General features: G+C 39.0%; 1 protein-coding gene across 3 annotated transcripts in view; it reads left to right on the top strand.

Moving 5' to 3' along the window:
• The window catches only part of dab2ipb (DAB2 interacting protein b), a 125,525-nt gene that overhangs the window by 26,028 nt on the left and 83,431 nt on the right, over positions 1–16,066 (top strand). The window contains exon 1 of one of the 3 annotated variants that reach the window (XM_046066277.1): positions 5,404–5,425. The exons of the other annotated variants lie outside the window; for them this stretch is intronic. The gene's annotated coding sequence lies outside the window, so the exon portion shown is untranslated. Of the gene's footprint in view, positions 1–5,403; positions 5,426–16,066 lie in introns of those variants that run through there. 3 annotated transcript variants of the gene reach the window in all.

The following is a 16,066-nucleotide window of genomic DNA, read 5'->3' as shown; positions in this document are numbered from 1 at the left end:
GCAACATGTTTCAATAAATGCTGGTTCTGTGGTATGGTGATCCACAGTCCTTCCCACTGTGCATGTTATGTGTCTGCATCTGTTAAAGCCATCTAGCAAGTTCAGAACGGTTTAAAGTGTCATGAGTCCCTTTCCCATCAGTTGTACATTACAGTGTTCACCAGAAGGGGACAGTATTGATGCAGCTTTGATCTGCCATTTGACTCATTCCACAGCCCACTGTACACCTTGCAGATGTGTGTTCCACATAATCAAAGTCTGTTATTGCTTTATAAAACTCAGGTACATTAAGAATAGTATCTATATCTAGAGCTGAAACAGTCAATTGGTCAGCCAATAGAAAAACTATTTGCAAATATTTTCATACAAAGATGTCAAACATTTAGCAGTGACATTGCCATAGACGTTTTGACATATACAGACTAAATGATAAATTGAAAAGTGAATTGCTCAATTAATCAATAATGAAAACAATCATTAGTTCATAAATGTTAAAATGTTCAGTTTTTGTTGAAACCGTTTTAGAGAGGCATTGATTTAACTGTATGGTCATTTTGGAGGCTGCAGTTTGTGGTGGTGTTTCTGTTATTTTGTCCACCCACTTTATATCAGTGAGGGTGAGCTAACAGAATCACCTCTCTGTATAATGCAATACTGCCCCACCCGTTCAGCTGTACAGTATCAGGATGAGAGAGAGAGAGAGAGAGAGAGAGAGAAAGAAAGAAAAACACTGCTCACTATCTTCTCTGTCCAAAATCTTTAAGTGTTTGTTGCTGTTTACACCAAAGCAGTAGCAACATTATTATTTATAATAAAGTCAAAGTGTCTTTTTAGAGGGTAAACTATTATCTCCCAGGGGACATTCAAGAAGCAGTAGCCATCAATTCTGGCTTATCCATTGCTCATAATCCATACCTATATGTTTTGTCATTTCTAGATGAACACGTTTTTGCCCAGACTCTCAATCCTTGAATCTTTATGGGTTCTTATCACATGCTGCTCTGCTCTGTTGTTCAAGTGCAGTCTAATCCCTCTGTGTAATAGCCAGTATGTGCCACTTTCTTTGTGAGACCCACCGTGTGGAGACAACAGAGTGAGCTGTGTTAAGAATCAATATATCTCTCTCTATCTTTTTGTTCGCTCTAAAAGTGGAATTAGTTCAATTTTCCCCTCAGCTGGATACTTCACCATTTCTAAGCAATGTTTGAGAGCTAAAAATGTTTTCATTTTTATTCACAGCAATATATTTCTAATCCTCAGAAGGCTTTTTGCTCTGCTATCTCAGTCACCGTTGTTCATTGTGTTTTAATTTTGTCTGCTTGTGTGTATACGTGTACTTGTGTGTGTAACTGATGTTGAAATTTGTGGAAGAAACTAGAATGACCCTGAGCAGGTGTTAAAGGTGTATATACCGTGTAGGCGAGTATGTACTTTTCTTGCACCATTACCCTCAGTACAATATGCCAACCTACACACAGTAGGTGAAAAATGTCATTGTTAGTGTTGGGTTACGTTTACTATGCATTGTTAAAGCTATACACACTGAACTCTTTAAAGTACCAGCACTCTTTCAAGTCAACCTTGGATACAAGGTTATACTCAGTTATACTAACTTGCACTTTTCTTTTTTTTTCTTGTTTGCTGCCATGTGCCATGTTCGACTCTTCCCTCAATTGGTGTCTTCAACAGGTAAGACATTTTTAATTTTACTTTTTGGGATTCTTTCTGGCCTCAAGGGGCAGAAAAATTCTTTCCTTCAATTTCCAAAAGATTTTTTATTGTGTTTGGGAAACATAGAATCATTTAGGCCCATATGCTGAAGTACACCTTAACATTTGGTCTTTGTCATTAAGTCCTTGGTGTTTTGGTCATAACGAGGAACAGGAAGTAATTTCATCCCTTCGGCTGTACATTAGTTCACTTTCAAACATCACACTCAATGTTTGGATCCTGCTTGATGGTTCTGTACTCTGTTAGCACACATAATGGCTTGTGTTGATCAGTGCAGTTCAGAACAACAGTAAACTAAATGCATTCCTCTGAATATATTTATATTCAAGTCATTGTGTGTCTGTATCTGCCTGCAAGACTCCAAACCTTTTGCGCTCTAGTGGATTAACAATTCAGTATGCTGAGTGACTGGAAAGTGGTCTATTAAATAACTAGTGGAAATATCTGGTTTTGAAGTAATGCCAAAGTGTGTAAAGAAACTTGCACATCAGTATTATCTTTATTATATCCCAGTCAAGTATTCAAGTAGAAATGGCATTCAAGTTAAACAGCATTATATTAATCAAGACAAGGCTGCAAATTGAATATTTCTGTCAACAAAAACGCCAAAACCAACAATGTGTTAGTCTGTCTCAATACTGTCTGGGACAATCAGCCCTAAGCCCATTGGTTTATACTGAAGATGAATGTAATTTCATATTTTACAAGAGCTAAATACATTCCTAAAACAGCTGGGCAGTGTAGTTTTTAGCAAATGTTACTCAAACAAAATTAAATGGTGCATTTGTTGTGTTTTCAGCGGGGGATCAATACACATGTGGTATTCAAAAATAAACACACTTGTATATGTTTTTTTAATAGCATTTCTTGGACAACAATAGAGGTCAGTAGAGGCCCAGACAATATGTATGTGTATATATATATATATATATATATATGCTATTGGCCAAAAGACTAACTAGCTTCAGTATTTTAATGTCTCCTCTTAGGTGTTACGTCCTTGTATAAAACTTTTTGATGACGACTAAATTTGATTTGTAGCTTAATGATTCTCAATCTCAAAATAGGACTCATAAGAACAATTTGTTCTTATTCATGCTATTTAGAATTTGTAGAGTATTTGGCTTCCTCTAATGCTGCCAATTTTCACCATTACAGACCAGTTTTGGGAATACTTGATGACGCATGAGTTTACAACTAGCATTCACGTTAAAACAAAAGCATGTGGTTTACTTTACCTTTTTGTTGGCCCTTTCGCTGCTCACTGGTGTCTTTGTTGTCGACCCAGAGGAGGCCAGCAGCAGCAAACAAATTCTGAATGACCCTGATTCTCTGGTCTGGCTGTCTATAGGCTCCTGCCCTGTCTAACAAGAACTCATTGTAGGCAGCTATTCCCACAGTGACTATTATGCAGGCAAGACAAATCAGTCTGCTTTGTAATTTAAAAAAAGTAGTCTGGCCTCACACGTGTCTCTTTTGTGTGCATGAATTGGAATTACTGTTAGCCATATGAGTTCAGTTGGAAACCTGATTTGTGTGTCTTTATGTGACATTACAGGCTAGATCTTAAAACCATGGCAGACTTTGTGTATATCACTGGTTTCTCCTTCAGAGTGAGGGAACATGTTAACAGTGTCTTCAGGGTGTTTCATGGGGCCTGCGGCAGCAGTGTGAAGCCTGTAGGCCTTTACATTCCCCCTGCCACACGGCACAAGGCTGTGACTCGCTCTTGGTTGATGTATACCTACTAATGGTCCTACTAAATACTCTCTGTGGGACCAGGGAAACCGTAAAGCCTATCTGAGAGACATATAGACACATACACACACTGTTGCATCCTGTGGTTGTGAATTTATGGGGTGAGGTAATGGCTCCACACAGCATGTAGCGCTATGGTCCCCACTGCTCTCACTAACAACAAGCGGCATATCAGTGAACAATTGAGCAGCAATAGAGAATGAATGGTAATGCTGAGGGAGAGTCTGAGAGAGCAGGAGAGGAAGATGGATACAGTCATTTATCTTGGGACCGTGGGAGCTGTTGATACAAAAACCCTGAGAGACAAGTGAGAGAAATAATCTGGTGATCCATTTTTTTAAGTCTTATCTAAATAGTTTTCTCCCCTGTGTTTAAGACCTAAGAACAGGTAAAAAAAAAATAAAATAAGGTTTTCTAAGTAGCTTTTTTTTTTATCTGTGAAAAAGGTTTTGAAGGTTCTTATTTTATTTACTGTTTCTGGATGGTTTTGTTTGAAATGCGCTTTTTTTTTCCTCAGGCAGCTGTGACCATGCCTGTTTGTGACCGTTTGGTATTTATTTGTTCGTGTATCTGCTTTTTTATTTTGGCATGTCTTTGTGGTCATCATTATTTTTTTCTGTACTTTCCAAAAGTGACTTTTCAGTTGCAGTATGGTCAGTTCTGTGACTTCTGCCTTGAAGTCTCTGTCTGTAATGCTCTTTTGTATCTCTGTTCAAAGGTCTAAATTGCAATATGAAATTGCTCATACTAAGACTTGGTCCTCTATGTGTGCACACATACATTTATCCTTGCAATGGATCATTTGTGTCATAATGTCTAGTTGTGGACTATGGTCCATCTGCCTGACCCTCTCCTTCAGAGCACACTCCAATTGGCTGTTAGACACTCTTAACTGCCTATTTACATCTGCTTCTGATAGGCTTTCACTCGCTGCCATGCCTCTCTTGCCTAGGGAGGCAAATTAAAGTGGTTGCGTTGTAAAACCAGGAACATCACTAAGACTGGATCAGGAGTCCCTAACAGTGGGTGGTGACATATTTTCTTTTTAAGTCAGACTTGTTTACTCCACCAGATGCTGTCTTATCTGTGAGTCTGACAGATTAGCTTGGTTGATGGAGGGAATCAAAACATTCTGTAATCTGATAGCTGCCTTGTTAACTCCATTCCACTGAATCACTTATCTACGCATGTTTTCTATGCAGCCCAAACTTTTGTCCTGTTGTTCTCAACTACATAGCATAATCTCTCTCACAGAGTTGAAGATATTGGTTTTGGATGCATCTAACGGTGTTAAAAGAGAGTCCTTTACTGCTTTATGAAACAGAGGCACTAAGTTTCTGTCTACAAAATTCCTTTAGTGTACTGGCACTGGGAACAGGAACAGCTTTCCTGTCATTCAGGATACACACTCACACAGTATGCCGGACATCATGCCTCTGGGATCTGGCTGTGGGAAACATTGAGGGGGAGTGTTCAAAGGTGGAGCAGAAGTCTGAGCTTGTGAAAGAACACAAGCATTGAACAGGAGTAGATATTTGATGGTTTGATCGTCTCTTTCTACAGTTGTGTTGGATGGGAACTGGTTTCACAATGAAGTAGACTTGATCAGGGCATATTCCATGAGGACTTAAATTAAATAGAAGTGAGTGTCTTCAAGAGGATTATTAGTTTATTTATTTATTTTTTTAAAAGAGTTGCACTCCATGAGAACTTTGCCGGGATTTTATCTGCACTGATACCAGATTCAAGAGGACTGTTCAGTGCTTCTGAGATACCTTGTTGTTGGTGGGCTTCCGAGTGGAAACAAGTACTATGGCTGGGGTCACTAGGAAGGGATCTGGGAGACCCTCATACTACTACAGATTCCTGGGCAAGTCCCGCCTGCAGCGCCAGCGAAGCCGGTCCCGCAGCCGTACCAGGTTGTCTACAAGCAGGGGTAATAAATACTGCCACTATAAAAAAGAGTTTACTGTGCAGTTTTAGCCTTGTATACCACAAGAATCAAGTGAAATCTAGTAACTTTGTTTCTATAACATAATGTAGCTGTAGCTGTAGCTGATGAAACTCAGAAGAGACACTGTAGTTCACTACAAGCCCATAATCATTTTCAACAGGATCTGTGTGTCTGATTCTCATTAGCAAGTGCATATTTCTAGTGTTGATTGGGGTTTTAAAAAAATATTTCTATTTGCATGTGTAGACTGCACTCAAATGAAAATGAAATCAACATGAGGAGACGCAATTTGTTTTTCTGTGATATTGTTCATATGAGAGCTAATTTTACAGTAATATTATTTTTAGAACCCAGTACAACACTCTACTATTGTGTTATTGTTTTTGCTCGTGTGTGTTTGTGTGTGTATCCACGAGAAACAAAGTGAGATGGCAGTTTGGCGTCACTATTCACAAGGTGATGCTTCTCTCAAATTGCACCGCCAACACTTGACAGTTCTCAGCTCTGTGTGAACTTGCTGGGTTCTACCCTGTTCAGGTGCTTTGCCTGCAAATATTTCTGTTGTTAGCAAACAAGAAACAATTTAAGCCACGTAATTATTTTTTTGCACTGCATAATTTCTTTTTTTTGGTAGTCCATGTCCTCGAGCACATTTCTTCACTTGCAGCTTTTCTGCCTCTCCGTACTCCAGTACTTACAGCTGGAGGCACTGTGTTTGAACTGCAAGGTTATAGTGATAAGTCTTCCCCCAAGGCTTAGCTCAGACTACTTGAATTTAGAGAAAAATAGTATCTCTGAATTCTTCAGCCTATGGATTTTTTTTCTAAGTGAACTGCTCTAACTTGCCAACCAAGATATTAAGTATAGAAGGCCGTATATCTGCTGTGGATATGATGCAAACTTTCTAGAAACAAATAGCTTGGTTTAGCTGAAACTGAAGCTTGCTTGTATTATTCTGAAAAGAACCTTGCATTATCAGTAACTGTAGTTTGTCTTCTATTGTATTGGGACAGACAAAGCCAGACAGTCACAAGAGGGTGACAACAGTGTGTGTAGGTGCCCGGTTTATACGGTGTCTTCACTTTGTTTCTCCAGTTGATGAAAGAGGTGCTTTGAAGTCTCCCCTCTGTATCACAGTCCTCAAAAGATCACAAATGCACACATGCATTTGAGCATATGCACAAAGACACACACGCAAAACACACTCTGCCTTGATCTATGTGGCTAAGTGCAAGCTCCCCTCACAAAAACTTTTACACACTACACATTAAGGCAGTGACACACAGACAGTGTGAGGAGAGGTTTTTCCAGATGAAGCAAAAGACCAGTAGCAGCTGTCAGAAGTGATACACACTTTGATTTTTGTAGCTATAGTAATAAAATTAAAAGTTGTGGTTGTTCTTCGTATGTCCCTAAACTGGTAACTGTGTGTGTAATTGTGTATCATTGCATTCTAGAAACTAAAATGTGGGTCCCTACATTGGATGGTCATTTGACCTATCCTCATGACAATATTATAATTGAATCAATAGTCAGCAAGTGATTTTTGAAGCTGCATAGAATGCTAAAGCAGCTGTCAGAGGATTCACGTCAGGGCATTATTATTATTATTATTATTATATTAAAATCATATTATATAAAAAATTATAGACAGAGAGTGATCATCCAACTATGCGGTTCTTCTCAGCTCTACAGAGATATAATAGCATCTTTCAAGTCATTGTTTTGTTTTTTAGGGGCGCCTGTGGCTCAGGAGTTAAAGTGGGTCATCCACTAATCATATATTATGTGTGTGACTGGCTGAATGTGACATGTATTATGAACTGCTTTGAGTAGTTGGAAGACTAGAAAGACACTATACAAGTACAGTGGTGGACAAAGTTAGCAATTAGTGACTGAACATAGTACAACGTTTAGCAGAACGAGAAAGATATTTTTCTCCATAGTTAGTGGAGACCAACAGAGCTAAAAGTAGAGATTTACATAGGCCGGAAACAGGGCTCCAAATTAATGCTAATGTTGCTCCAGATTAGCTACAATGTGTAAATAGGCAACATGTTCATCTTCATCTTCATAAGTTGATAATATGTTAGTGTAGTGTACACAACGTGTTCCTGCTGCCCTCAAGTGGCAAAAAAAATCTGCTTTTGCAGGTCATGCACATGCTAATATTAAAATCAAATTAGAAACCTACTATACTTAAGTATTGCTAAGACATTTGCTTTCTCCAGGGATAATCGGGATCTCCTAATCCTCTTACCTGATTATGGAAACCAGGGGCCTGTACTATGAAGCAAGTTATTCAGCCTACCCAATATATCTTTCGGTTTGTAGCTTCACTAACCCAAACTTCATAAAGCAACAAAATGAAAAATCCATTCATACCATAAAAAGGTGTTTGAATAGTGGTCGACTTTATGCCCTCCACAGCTTCAGTTCCAACACTGAAAACTCCCCACATTACCAGCACCCAAATAGCAAAAGGCTGGGCACTCCATGACCCATCTATATAATGCGAGAAAGAAATGCAACCTAAAGTATAATAACCAAATTCATATCAAACTTGACTACCAGACTATATGCTCATAACATTTAGCTTAACATGACAAGAAAAATGAAACCGTTTCTGGATATGCAAAACAGAGTTGGGAGCAAATCACCTTCAGCAGCCGATAAAACAGTCTGCGAGATCTTCTACGAATAGTGATGCCATTTCCCAAGAGAATTGATCGGTCAGTACATAACAAACTGCTCCGGAGCAGTTGAGCCATTCAGCACAAGTTATCATGGAGATGTACCCCAGTAAGAAGTGAAACCGCTGTTGTAAGACTGAAAACCCAGGGTTACCTCGCTAGCCTCAATCCCTGTTTGGTAGAACAGGACCCATGTTTCTTGTTTATGTGAGACTGATGAAATCTGGTAACTGCAGAAAGCAGGTAGTAACCTGGTTACATAAGTGCATTTAAATGTAGCCCTGCAGCTATTATTTTAGTAATCGAATATTCTACAGATCATTGCACTGTAGTGTTACAACCCATACCTGAGTACTAATCAGTGAAAGAACAATAACAACAAACGCACAGTTATACAATTACAACTAAGAATTGTGCCTTACCTTTGCCAGTCTTCATCTCAACTAGCAATCATGATTTACGTTAAATGCTAACGTTAATGTTACTGTTAGCTTGTTTTGGGTCTGCTCCATGGGCTCGATGCGTAGACTGAATGCTTTCTGCTCAGATGCTTGAAGCATTGCTGTCATACTGTTGTCGTAGGCTAGTTCCGCTTTACAGTAGATACACTGTGCAGATCTGTTGTTTTCTTTTAGCTTGAAATGAACCCATACTTTGGACACTTTTTGTCTTCTTGTCTGGCCTGTCTCTTCTTTGTCCCTCGCTATTTTCTCTCTCTTCCTCCTTTTTGCAGTCCACGCCATCAGATCACGTTGTCTTTTCCACAGCATAAGCGCATTGTGCAGCAATAACAATCATCCGCACGGAACAGTGCACTGCATATAGATTTATTTATGGATTAAACAAAGCTATTTAGTTATCGCTTCAGCCATATTTAAATGCACTGAATGTTGCAAATCAGGCAGGGCTGCTTTATGGGTCTAGTTATTTTTACAGGATTTCTGCAACAATATGAAGTACTTTGATCTTGGTATCTCTCTGGTATGTTCAATTTCAAAAAATGTACTATATCTCTAAAACAAGACTATTGCTATGTAGAATTGCATAAACAGTGAGATTATATTCATGTTGAGAGGAGAAACCTTTCTCGAGTAAACAGTTCTATGTGCCTGAAGCTTCAGCAGATGATGTGATATTGCTGAAATGTGTCTCATTCGAGAAACCCAGTAGCACAGACCAAAAATTGTATTTTTGCTCACACCACAGCTATGAACAGCTATGTGAGTTTATCTTGAGGAAGTTACTGTAGCCCCTCTTGATGTATATACACTGTCACTGGAACAGATCAGGTGGCAGATGCATGAGCTCATGTGTTATTGTTTTCTCAGTATGCATCATTATCTGTGAATGGAAAATCTTTTATCCGTTCGGTTCACCCTCACATCACTCTGGATCTGTTTCCCCTTGTTTCGCTGGGGTTGGTGACACTTCCAGAATGACTCTTTCATCTCACAGAGAGTGGTAGAGAAAGAGAGAACGTTATTGTCTGGTCTGACTTGTTATGCTGCTGTGTTTTGAAACTCTTGATGCAATCAAACTCTTTGTTCAGAATTGTCCTGTCTCTTTTTGATCTACATTGGCAGAATCTTTGTATAACACATAACGGCTTTAAATTGCGAAGGACTTTCCACAGAAAAGTTGCCTTAGCTCTAGTAAAGTTTTCTATCTCCTCACAGAGACATTTTGGTGGAAAAATTAGGTCTCTGAAAAAGTGGAGGTTTTAAGTTTCTTACGTCTTATTTCTTGCCTCATGTTGGGCAGATTCCTTACTTGGATGAGTTGAGCTGTTATTGCTCGCCATGGTATTGTTTTGTTTGGTATCAGACAGACTGCCATCAAGGTTTGGGTTTTTTCCTCCCCTAGGTGTATCGCTCAAACCTGCCGGTTGTTCCCTGGCAGGAATAACCTGCCCTTCTTCTTTTCTTTCCATTGATCCCACTCTATTCCCGCTGACCTGTGTTTACACTTAAAAGCAGGCAACACCTCACCTAAACACCAGCTGCCAGCTGTGTTACAAATGCGTAAACGTGCACACGCACACACACGCGGACACTTTTCTTATTGTGCTTTAAAAGACATCCATATATTACATTCATTCCCTTTCTTTCATTTCATATCTCAGTCATTTTTGAAACTTTAAACTTAACCATAGTTTTAACTCTCACCTAACCATAAAGTGATCTTGAAACTCAAGCTAAACAAAAATTTTTGTAATTTATTCTTAATGGAATAGTTTTGTGAAATATGCTTATTGGCTTTCTTGCCAAGAGTTAGATGAGAAGATTATTACCACTCCCACATCTGTCTGTTCAGTCTGAAGCTACAGCCAGCAGTCGGTTAGCTTATCTTAGCCTAAAGATAGGAGACGGGGAAACAGCAAGCAAGGCTATGTCCAAAGGGAACATTATCCCTCTACCAGAACCTCTTAAACTCACAAATTAACACAATGTCTTGTTTGTTTAATCATTACCAAAACCAAAATATAAAAACAACAGTTATCACACTTTTTGGGGTCCCACTGGTTGTCTAGGAAACTCACAATGACAACAAGACTTTGTACAGATTAAACAAACGAGACATAACTTATTAATTAGTGAGATTTAGAGGTGCTGTTGAGCACCTTTTGTTACCTTCGACAGAGCCAGGCTAGCACTTTCCCCATCTTTCCAGTCTTTATGCTAACCTTAGCTAATCGTCTCCTGGCTCAAGCTTCATATTTTGAACAGACAGACATGCGAGTGCTATCAATTCTTCAAGAAAGCATATTTCCCAAAATGTCCGACTATTCCTTTAAAATACTTTGCTGCTTAAACATTTCTTACTTGAATAAGACATCAAAATGAAATGTTGGAGGATGAGGTTAGCAGCTGCAGTTGAGAAGGCAGGTTTAAGTCTTTGAACAATAGCTGCAGTCTCTTAAAACAAGGAAGAACCTAAGAAAACAAGAAAAGAGAAAATGTGCAGGAATAGGAAGGAAAAACTGAAAGAAACATCTGCAGAGGAAGTTCAGCGATAGGAACCAGAGAAATACAGTTACATAACAAACATGTCTAACAATAGAGTCCAACAGTAGTTATAATAGCTTCACAGCAATATATCCAAAGAGGTAAGCTTTAGAAAGTAAGTGCCTGAAACTGGTTATCCTACATCATCCTGCCCTTTAAATACACACGTTGTCGGTTCTGACTGCTCTGTGACTGTTCCAGTGAGAGCATACCCAACCAACCATACACAGCAGTAACAGAAGCAACATAGCAACAGCGTGAAACCATGAAATATCACACCAGTAATATATATTATATGATGTTAGAATATATTAATACAAAGAGTACAGTCTAGACCTGTTCTATATGAAAAGTGCAATGAGATAACTTCTATTATTAATTGCTACTATATAAATAACATTTAACTGAATTAAAGAAATAGTTGCTGCCAGCAGCTTGCAACAAAGTGTTTGAACTACTCAATAACAACAACTCAATAATGCATTATCACTGACAGTTATTGCACATAATCAAATTCTCAATGGGTCATTACCAAGAAACAGTTTTGATCTGTGCTACTGCGTCGTGCTTAGTATTTGTCAGGCTGTTTATGATGTAGCCAGATTTCCATCTGAGTATGTGTGTCTGCTGGTGGGAATTGAGGACGGAAATAAGGCTGATAGATGGGAAACATGTCCAGAACAACACAGACGAGCATAATGACTCAATTTCCGTTAAGCAAGTCATATTTACAGGTAAACACAGGAAGGCTGGAAACAATTCTGTGTTAATGATTTGTGCCTCAAAGTGTCAATTTACTACAATGGACAGAAAAACTGAGATTTAGAGCAAAGTAGTTCAGACCTAAAATTCCCAGCAGGTGGAATCACTTTCCCTGCTTTCTCTAAAACAGATTAGCCCTTTTATCTGTTTTTGCAGTTTGTGCCTGAGCATCCTCGCTGAGAATATGGTCACGTTTCAGTACAACAAAGGCTTGACTAATCAACATAGGCATTCTTTGATCATTTTTGCTGTAATTTTCAGCACAGTCAGGCCAAGGGACAGGAGAATATATGAGATAAAAGTGTAGAAAATAACATAGATAACCAAGTAAAAGTATTTCCCATCTATTTATATTATATGTTATGGAAAGAGGAAGTGAAAATGTAATCAATTTGCCTCCAAGATCATATAATGGGAAGCATGAGACATGACAGAGGGCAGGGACAGTTAATACGGAGAAGTGAAGTGAAACCGCCGGAACTCTTCATATCATCTCAATGTTTAACCCAGGATTACTTTCTGATCTTTGTTTCATCTCTGGAGCCTGTCCCCCTGTCTACCCTTCTTTTCCCTCAGCCTGGTGAATCATGGAGATGGGCCAGAAGACGCAATGCTTCTGAGCATCCAAAAGAGTCCAATAACGGGGACAGGTGCAGGCTAATCCCCCTTAATCCATAAATATCAACTCAGATTACAAACCAGAGCCAGGGAACGGTTTTGGAGAAATAGCTGTAGAAGTACAGAAGATCATTGCCATCGCCCACCCTTAATTGAGCCTGTCAGCATACACCAGACAGTATGTGCAAGTAAGCATAGTTATTTTCACATGTACTTACTGTATATATGTGAGAGGACAGCCAAGTTGAAAATGTGTGTGATTATGACACTGTTTTTCTCTGTCGCATGTTTAGATTGTTTGTTACAAAAATATTTGAAAGCCCTCCAGCTTATATTTTGGTTGGAATTCCAGGGTCTGGATATAATACAACCTCTATATACATGAAAACATGAGGAATAAAAACAAATCCTGCACAAATAGATCTGAAGAAATGCATCCACAGCCCTTCAAAAACTGATCCATAAGATCAGATCTTAATAATCATGCAGAAGTGATACACTTAACTACAACTACAACCAATGAAGTGGGCCTGTCATTCTAAGTTTGCCTTGGGTAATCTGTAATATTTGAGGGGAAAATATTTCAAAGAGCTGTCATATGTCATTTTCCAAAACGTTATCAACTGGCACCAAGTCTATGCGGGGTGTTTGCTTCATATCTGTGCGTCTGCTAGTGGATGTTATTGAAGTAAGTTGGATCTCAGTCGGCAGTCGCAGGAATGTTGCTGCCGTGTCGCCCTCTGCACAAACACAAACTTCCTCCTTCTGCACCCCGCTCTTCTCCTCCTCCTCTACCACCACCACCACCCCTCTCCTCTGCCTTCACTTAACACACTGCAGACAAAGGCATGCATGTGCCAAACTAAACATGAAGCAGAGCCCTTAGCTCTGTTTATCGCTTGAACATGGCCGAATATAGAGTTCTTATGTTTGTGGAAAAATATCCATCTTAAGTCAGCTGTAGGGTGCAGTGCTGCTTGATGCTCCTATTATCTGTACTTCTCATTAGGTAACTGTGTTCCACAAATTTGAGGTGTTAATACTGAATTCTGTTTTAAATTGAGACTGCTGTGATCTTTGTATTATCAGCCAACAGTCAACTTTTGATAAGGGCTCAATGTTAACAGAAAGTTAAGTGACTGTTGACTGTATCTGCACTAGTAGTTGTTCTGGCTTGAAATTATTCTCTTTTACTCCCTCATATCCACAGAGTTGCTCCAAGGAGACGGAGCAGCACCTCTTTATCACCCCATCATCTCTACACTGAGTAAATACCGCATCTCAGAGGTCAAAAGTCCAGCACTGTCCTCACAGTTCAGTGTGAACCCATTAAAGTCTCCGTTTACACACAAGGCAACACTCTCTTTGCCCTCCCTCTTATTTGCTGTCTCTCTCATGCACCAACACGTGTTTTTAGACTAAGCCATAAAGCTTGACAATTCAAAGCTGTGCCTGTAATACAGTATGTGTCTGGGTGGGCCTCCTCTGTGACCTCCATTACATGGTTCACTGGCCAGCTGGGAGTCAGATATACAACTATTGAGAACCGCCTTCTGACAAAATAAATAAAAAAATATTTTCTTTCTGCCCTTTGATTGACATTAATTCACAGTTTGTATTCCAGAGACAGATGATGCTTTCTTGCAGCGCTATCGCCCAGTCAAGACAAGTTCTAGTTGTCTTGAATTTGAGGTGGAAAACAGAAAAGAAGTGTATTTGTGAGGGAGGGAGGATGAGAGGCGGGGTGAACCAAGAGAAGAGAGTCCTCCAGGTAGAGAGAACACAGTAAACACAGCTTGACAGCCTGTGATTTTTTGCTGCACATTTCACTGGCCCACAGAGGATGTATGTGTGTATCTATATACGTGTGTGTGCATGAGTTTAAATTCTCTTCTGCTTTTCCCTCCTGTCATAATACAAGAAATCTGCTTTCCCCTTGGAGGGTATTTTTCAGCCTTTAGTGTGTAGACTTCTTGAAATGCAGACGGCTGCCGCTATTGACAACAGGATCCTGCACTCAAACTATCTGTTCATTAGCTTGGTGAGCACAGGTTGGATAATTGTTCAGCCTTGGTCAAATACACTTGTGAAAGTGGCTATAAAAATATTTTAATATTGGATGAAGTGACTACATGTGTATGAAAATCAACTCGGCAGTATTTTAACAGATTGGTATCAGCTTTATTTTAAAATCTGATAGTTTGTACTGTTTTGTACTCTACTGTGTTAAGTCTACCTCAGCCTGCTTGAGCCAGCCTCTAGAGTGTAAGCGTTCCACCGCATATGTTAGTGAGAATTTGATTGTGTGAATATGGAAAATAATTTTGGAGCACTGATAAACGCGGAACCTTGGCAAAATGTAGCTTGTTTCTGCTGCCCCTGAGTGCAGTTTAACCTTCCCTGCGGAGTTTCTCATATTGCAATGGAGGAATGTTTTGATGAGTGGGTCCCTCTTTGTTTGTTATCTTGCTCTCATTCACACACAGGATACATACTATTCCATTGATTGATAGTTTGTGGCTGTAATGTGCCAAGAAATGTGGCATCATATCCAGAAACCCAGGGAAGAAGAAGACTGACAGCTAGCAAACTTCATATTCATATTGAATTCATTAAATCAACCACTCAAATGTTGTATTTTTGGTGAATTGAAATAGAATTTTACCATTACAAGAAAACTCCACTGGGTACTTGTTTATTGTGATTAAAACTAAAATGTATAACCTTTTAGCCAGTACACCCAGCCAGCAATGTTTTGTGTTATGTTGAAATAAGGTTTCAGTCAGATTGTACACAGCATTCACTACACATAAACAGCAGTATATATAAATAGTAAAGTAAATGTAAGTAAATGTAAGTAAATTTAAATAAGAAAAATGTATTTTACATTTAACAGATGAAATATCTTTTCAGTGGTGTAGATGGACATTTGTAAAAAAACAAACAAAATGAAAAAATACAATAAAATATTGAGAATTGATTACTTGTGTAACACCAGCAGTACAGACTGTTATAAATAATAAATGTTCTTTTCAATTTTCTATAATTTGTAGGCAGATTAAACACACTGTGCAACAACAGCTTGCTTACACCAACCTTTGCGAATTTCCTCTTTCATCACAGAGGCACTTAACACAGCCAGCTCCTTAAGTGAGAAAAGATCATAAAACACACATCACTCCAGGCAAAAGAACCTGTGTTTAGAAAGTCAACTGTTATTATTATATCAGGAGAGCACTTTGGCACAGCCACACCAAAAATAAGTTGTTATGCAAAATATCCATCACCCTTCCTGTTTTTCACCTTAGATCAGTGCTTCTCAAACTTAGGCAACTCCATATTTCCGTATAAGGAAAGGAAGATTAGCTGGCACTGGTCACTGGATGGAGCATGCCTAGTTAGGATAAACTAAGGAAACATCTAGTCTGACCTATATAACTGAATGTTAACGGAAGGAAGGAAGGAAGCAAAGAAGGAAGGAAGATAGCTTTAAATCAGCGCCAGCTTAAAGGCATAGTCTAACCTTTAGAGAAATTTGCTTAATC

Source organism: Micropterus dolomieu, linkage group LG13, assembly GCF_021292245.1.
Source record: "Micropterus dolomieu isolate WLL.071019.BEF.003 ecotype Adirondacks linkage group LG13, ASM2129224v1, whole genome shotgun sequence".
In the NCBI taxonomy this organism is placed as follows: domain Eukaryota; kingdom Metazoa; phylum Chordata; class Actinopteri; order Centrarchiformes; family Centrarchidae; genus Micropterus; species Micropterus dolomieu.
The sequence above is the reverse complement of the archived record's forward strand: the minus strand, read 5'-3'. Positions and strand labels throughout refer to the sequence as shown.